Source organism: Mobula birostris, chromosome 10, assembly GCF_030028105.1.
Source record: "Mobula birostris isolate sMobBir1 chromosome 10, sMobBir1.hap1, whole genome shotgun sequence".
NCBI lineage: Eukaryota > Metazoa > Chordata > Chondrichthyes > Myliobatiformes > Myliobatidae > Mobula > Mobula birostris.
Window position 1 is genome coordinate 17,560,197 of NC_092379.1, and position 6,540 is coordinate 17,566,736.

A 6,540-nucleotide genomic window follows, 5' to 3' on the forward strand; every position below is an offset into this window, starting at 1 on the left:
AAATTCTTTAAGAAGTTTTAAACTCCAATTTGCAAATCAAAGCTGAGACAGTCAGTGAGCTAGTCGCCAATTGTCCGCCGATCTTTGTACATCGCATTTTTTATAGCAATTTTCCTATCTAGCTACATTATCATATCCAATCGGACTGTGATTACATATCATCAATATATCCGCTCTTGACTTTCCACTATTGTTTTACTCCCCAACTTAATTATGTCCCAGTTTACATTTTTAGAGCATATGTCTTCTCATCCCTAACCACAGTTATTTCTTAATTGGTCTTGCATCGACATACTGCCACATATTTCATCATCTTACCCGCCACCGTTATCTTTCCACTTGATTTCATTCTAGTTCTCTCATGAATTAATAGTGAACAGGTCAAAAGTCATGGCTGCATAGTGAATACCTTTTAATGAGCTAACAGTGGTTACATAGTAAATACTGTAGAAAATACAATGTGTGCATTTACATTTTCCAATAGTACCCATGATGGAGCTGACTAATTTTACCACTTTCTGTAGCTTCTTTTGGTCCTGTGTAGTAGCCACCACCCTCCCCGCCCTTTCCCGTACCAGACAGTGATGCAGCCAGTCAGAATGTTCTCAACAGCACATCAGTATAAATTTTCGAGTGTTTTAGGTGACAGACCAAATCTCTTCAAACTCCTAATGAAATATAGCTGCATTGATATGCTGGGACCAGGTCAGATCCTCAGAGATCTTGACACCCAGGAACTTGAAACTGCTCCCTCTCTCCACCTCTGAACTCTCTATGAGAACAGGTATGTGTTCCTACATCTTACCTTTCCTGAAGTCCACAATCAGCTTTTCCATCTTACTGATGTTGAATGAAAGGTTGTTGCTGTGACAACACTCCCCTGGTTGGCAAATCTCGCTCCTGTACGCCCCCTCACCTCCATCTGAGATTCTACCAATAATGGTTTATCATCAGCAAATTTATAGATGGTGTTTGAGCTGTGCCCAGCCACAGAGTCATGTGTATACAGAGAGTAGAGCAGTGGGCTAAGCACACGGCCCTGAGGTGCGCCAGTGTTAATTGTCAGCGAGGAGGAGATATTGTCATCAATAACGCAGACTGTGGTCTTCCAGTTGGGAAGTCGAGAATCAATTGCAGAGGGAGGTACAGAGGCCCAGCTTCTGTAGCTTATCATCAAGATTGTGGTAACGATGGTGTTGAATGCTGACCTATAGTCGATGAACAGCATCCTGACAAAGGTGTTTGTGTTGTCCAGGTGGTCTCAGGCCGTGTGAAGAGCCATTAAGATTGCGTCTGCCGTTGACCTATTGTGGCGATAGGCAAATTGCAGTGGGTCCAGGTCCTTGCTGAGGCAGGAGTTAGTCTAGTCATGACCAACCTCTCAAAGCATTTCATCACTGTCGATGTGAGTGCTACTGGGCGATAGTCATTAAGGCAGCTCACATGACTCTTCTTAGTCACTGGTATAATTGATGCCTTTTTGAAGCAAGTGGCAGTGAGAAGTTGAAAATGTCCTTGAATACTCCCGCCAGATAGTTGGCACAAGTTTTCAGAGCCTTACCAGGTACTCTCTTGGGGCCTGCCACCTTGCAAGGGTTCACCCTCCTGAAAGACAGTCTGACATCAGTCTTTGAGACAGAGATCACAGGGTCACTGGGTACAGCAGGGATCTTCACAGCTGTAGTTATATTCTCCATTTCAAATCAGGCATAGAAGGCGTTGAGCTCATCTGGTAGTGAAGCATCGCTGCCATTCATGCTATTGGGTTTCACTTTGTTGGAAGTAATGTCTTGCCAACCCAGCCAGAATAGACATGCATTCGATGTTGCCTCCAACCTTGTTCAGAATTCTCTCTTCACCCTTGAAATAGACCTCTGCAAGTCATACCTGGTTTTTTTGTACAGACCTGGGTCGGGAGAGTTAAATACCACAAATCCAGCCTTCAGCAGATGATGCACCTCCTGGTTCATCCATGGCTTCTGGTTTGGTAATGGGCAGTAAGATTTTGCAGGCACAGACTCATCCACACAGGCTTTAATGAAGTCAGTGACATCTGCTGCATACTCATCCAGGTTCGAAGATGAATCCCTGAATACAGTCCAGACCACCAATTCAAAGCAGTCCTGTCGGCGCTCCTGTGCTTCCCTGGTCCAAACCTTCTTGGTCCTCACTACTGGTGCTGCAGTCTTCAGTCTCTGCCTGTACTCAGGGAGAAGGAGTACAGCCAGGTGATCAGACTTCCCGAAGTGAGGGCGTGGAATAGCACGGCAGGCATTCTTGACGGTGATGTGACAGTGGTCCAGTGTGTTGTTTCCTCTGGTACTATAGATGATTTGTTGATGGTAATTGTTTAGAGACTCTTTCAAGCTGGCCTGGTTAAAATCCCCCAAAATGATGGTGAAGGCGTCAGGGTGTGCCATTTCGTGCTTCAATCCTGTGCAGTAGCTCTCCCCCTCCCCCCACCCACCCTCACCGGACGGTGATGCGGCCAGTCAGACTGCTCTCCACGGTACAGTTGTAGAAGTTTTGGAGTGTTTTGGTTGACAAACCAAATCTCCTCAAACTCCAAATGAAGTACCGCTGTCTTGCCTTGTTTACAGCTGCATCGATATGCTAGGTCCAGATTAGACCCGCAGAGGTGTCGACACCCAGGAACTTGAAACTGCTCACTCTCTCTAATTCTGATCCCTCTATGAGGATCGGTTTGTGTTCCCTTGTCCTTCCCTTTGAGCTTGCGGGCTTTTGTAGCTTCTGCCTGACGGGAGGGAGGAGGGAGGAGGGAATTTCCAGTGGGTGGGGTATTTCTTTATGCTGGGTGTGGCTGTGATGGAGCAGGCTGTGTCCACAACCTTTCTGCTCCTGCGTGTTGGGATTGTGCAAGGAGGCAGAGGTGCTGCCATACATCCCATAGACATTTGTCATGGAATTTGGTGGGGTGCCAAACGCCGTTAAGCTTGTTGCTGTCAGGGATCTGGACAACACCCTGGATCGTCATCTCAACGAGGCGAAAGAGTTGCGTGTTGGACTAAGGAAGGAGAAGGGTGAGCACAAACCCATCCTCGCCACGGAAGAGGGTTGGAGATGGTCGACAGCTTGACGTAGCTTGTCACCTACGTCACCAGCAGACTCTCCTGGTCTCCTCATGATCCTGCAGTTGATTGGCAGACGGCATTCCGACCAGCCTGCTAAGGAAGCTCCAATGGACATACGAGGGGTGATTGATAACTTCGTGGCCTAGGGTAGAAGGAGTCAGTTTTAGAAAACCTAGCAGATTTATTTTTCAACATAGTCCCCTCCTACATGTACACACTTAGTCCAGCGGTCATGGAGCATATGGATCCCTTCTTTGTAGAAGTGGTCCACAACAGGGGTGATTGATAAGTTGGTGGCCTAAAGTAGAAGGAGATGAGTTATTAACTTCAAACTTTCTGCATTATCACTCAAAGAGTTGAACTGCACGTGCATGTAACGAGAGCATCTTGAACCTCCAGGTGGTCCACAGCGGGGGTGATTGGTAAGTTCGTGGCCTAAGGTGGAAGGAGATGAGTTATACTGCTTTTGTTACATGCATGTGCAGTTCAACTCTTTGAGTGAAAATGCAGAAAGTTTGAAGTTAATAACCCATCTCCTTCTATCGTATGCCACAAGCTTATCAATCACCCCTGCAGTGGACCACTTCTACAAAGAAGGGATCCGTATGCTCCACGACCGCTGGACTAAGTGTGTAAATGTAGGAGGGGACTATGTTGAAAAATAAAGGGTCTAGCTTTTCTAAAACTGACTCCTTCTACCTTGGGCCACGAAGTTATCAATCACCCCTCGTATGTCCATTGGGAGAAGCTGCAGGGAGCTGTCAGCAGGCTCGGCCACCTCCAACGTGGGCACAGTCCACCCCACCACTGGGGACGTCGTCAACAGGCACAGCCTCAAGATGATGGCTCTGAGAACCTTCACCATCTGGAACACGCCTTCTTCTCATCCCTGCCATCAGATTAGATTTCCGAACGGTCTGTCAGCCCGGTGACTCTCCTGTGACATTGTTTACTGAGATACAGTGTGGAATAGGCCCTTCTGGCCCTTTGAGCTGCCCCCCCATTTAATCCTAGCCCGGTCATGGGACAATTTACAATGACCAACTAGCCCACCAAGCTTTAGACTGTGGGAGGACCCGCGGGAAGCCGACGCGGTCATGGGGAGAATGTGCAGACTCCTTATAGGCAGCGATGGGAATTGAACCCCGGTCGCCTGTACTGTAAACCGTTGTGCTGACCGCTACACTACCGTGCCATGGTTATTTTTATATATATATATTATATAGGCATCCGTTAGTGTCGTGAGACCATGGATTTGTGCCTTGGGAGGTTTCCAGGGTGCAGGCCTGGGCAAGGTTGTATGGAAGACCGGCAGTTGCCCATGCTGCAAGTCTCCCCTCTCCATGACACCGATGTTGTCCAAGGGAAGGGCATTAGAACCCATACAGCTTGGCACCGGTGTCGTCGCAGAGCAATGTGTGATTAAGTGCCTTGCTCAAGGACACAACACGCTGCCTCGGCTGGGGCTCGAACTCACGACCTTCAGATCACTAGACCGATGCCTTAACCACTTGACCACGCACCACGGTTATAACTTAGATAAATATTTATGACTTGCACTATATTGCCACCCTAAACAACAACTCCCATGACACATAAACGATGAACATGATTTTGTTACTGGGATCCACATAACCCATAGCATATTCACTTTCTTAGGCATCCGGAAGACTATCAGCCTCCAGGAACTGATCACCTCTTTTACATCCCTCATTGTCCAACTACCACCCTCTTGATGCAAAAAGGCAAAGTCCATCATCTAAGTTCCCCCACTAATGGGGCCCTGCCATGATTTCGCGACAATTTTCGGGCAGTAGGTATGGAAGCCTGCGGTCCCTTTCCCCTGGGTTCAGGAGCAGCTATTTCTCTTCAGTCATGAGGTTATTAAACCATCCAGTGATCCCTCGTCACCACCTCAGTAGAGCAACAGCGTGGCCTCTTCAAAGTTCAAAGTACATTTATTGTTCAAAGTTCGAATTAAATTTATTATCAAAGTACATAAATGTCACCACATACAACCCTGAGGGTCATTTACTTGCGGGCATACTCAATAAATCCATACTAGAATAATAACCATAATTAATGAAAGACCGCACTAACTTGCTCGTTCAACAACTGACCAAAAGACCACAAACTGTGCAAGTACAAGAAGAAAGAAGGAAATAATAATAACACATAAATAAGCAATAAGTATCGAGAACATGGGATGAAGAGTCTTTGAAAGCGAGTCCGTAGGTTGTGGGAACAGTCCAGTGATGGTGCAAGTGAAATTATTCCCTCTGTTTCAAGAGCCTGATGTTTGAGGGATAGTTACTGTTCCTGAACCTGCTGGTGTGGGTCCTGAGGCTCCTGTACCTTCTTCCTGATGGCAGCAGCGAGAAGAGAGCGTGTCCTGGGTGGTGGTGTTGGGGTTGGGTTCTCTGACGATGGATGCTACTTTCCTGCAACAGCACTCTGGTGTAGATGTGCTCAACGGTGGCGAGGCCTTTACCCGTGATGGGCTGGGCTGCATCCATTACATTTTGTGGGATTTGATGCAACCAGTCCATGCACCCCTCACTGCTCATCTATGGAAGTTTGTCAAGTTTTAGATGTCATGCCAAGTCTTTGCAAACTCCTAAGGAAGTAGAGGTGCTACTGTGCTTTCTTCATAATTCCACTTAAGTGCCGGGCCCAGGACAGGTCCCCTGAAATAATAACACCACCTCTCCGCCTCATCCTCTAATGAGGACTGGCGCATGGACCCCTCTGGTTTCCTCCTCCTGAAGTTAATAGGCAGCTCCGTGGTCTTGTTGAAATTCCCTTCGAAATGCTGGCTCGTCACCGCCTTTGATTCGGCCTACAACAGTGGAGTCATCAGCAAACCCACATATGGCATTGGAGCTGTGCGTAGCCTCACAGTCATAGTTATAAAGCGAGTTGAGCAGAGGGCCAAGCACACAGCCCTGTGGTGCGCCTGTGCTGGTGGAGACGTTGTTGCCAATCCCAACTGAATGTCTTCTACAAGAGAGAAAATTTGGGATACAGTTGCACAGGGAGGTATTGAGGCCAAGGTCTGGAAGCTTATTGATTAGTTTCGAGGGGATGATGGTACTAAATGCTGAGCTGTAGTCGATAAAGAGCATCCTTTCTGTCCAGATGTTCCAGGGTTGACTGAAGAGCCAATGAGATTGCATCTGTTCTTGCACCAGTAGGCATATTGGAGCAGATTTAAGTTGCTTCTCAGGTAGAGCTGATATGCTTCATCTCCAATCTCTCAAAACAATTCATCACAGTAGATATAAGTGCTACTGGACGATAGATATTGAGGCAGGTTACCTTGTTCCTCTGGGTCCCTCAGACTCCTGAAGCGGGTGGTTAAAGATCTCGATGAACACTCCAGCCAGCCGATCAGCACAAGTCTTCAGTACTTGACCAGGTTCCCCATCTGGGCCGGACGCTCTCCTTG